This window comes from Pundamilia nyererei, unplaced genomic scaffold (assembly GCF_000239375.1).
Source record: "Pundamilia nyererei isolate P.nyererei 1_Seehausen unplaced genomic scaffold, PunNye1.0 scaffold00449, whole genome shotgun sequence".
NCBI lineage: Eukaryota > Metazoa > Chordata > Actinopteri > Cichliformes > Cichlidae > Pundamilia > Pundamilia nyererei.
The window spans coordinates 262,566-263,258 of NW_005187850.1; positions in this window are offsets into that span (position 1 = coordinate 262,566).

Here is a 693-nt window from a genome sequence, read left to right on the forward strand (position 1 = left end):
GTCATGTCATGTCAGCCTCGAGCCTTTTTAAAAGATGCAGTTGTTTTAACCCCCCCCCCCCTTTCTTTTAATGCTAGTTTTCTCTGTGAAAGACAAAGACTCTCTTTCAATAAACTCGCAGCATCTCTAAAACTTCAATAAACTCAAGAAGATGCCAAAGTTATGTGGAATTCATTTCTCTTTATAGCCCAATTAAATGCTGTCTACATTTCCTCCACTGAGATGTTGGTGGCTAGATAATCTAACAAAACAATGTTCTGAGTGTTGCTTTCACTTTGCTTGTCTTAGCTAGTGTCACGGTTCTGGGTCCGTTGGACCCAGTATTTTGAGTTTATTATATTTCAGTTTAATTCTACTTCATGGATTGTTTTCTTATTCTCGTAGTGATGATGATTATTTCTTGTTTCTGTTTATCCGTGCTTAAGGATTTGTTCTCAGTTATATCTCACGTTTAGTTTAGTTCAGGTTCCATGTGTCATTCTGTCGGTCTCTCAGTGTAAAGTCTGCATGCTTGTTTAGTAATTCATGTGTCCTGTTTTATTGTGAAAGTCTTTGTCTTATGTTAGTGTGTGCAGCTTGGTTCCCCCCATCTCGTTAACCCTGATCTCTCCCAGCTGTGTCTCCCTCCTGTTGCCCATTCGCTGATTACCACCCTGTGTATATTAGCCCTGTGTTTTCCTGTGCTCAGTGTCG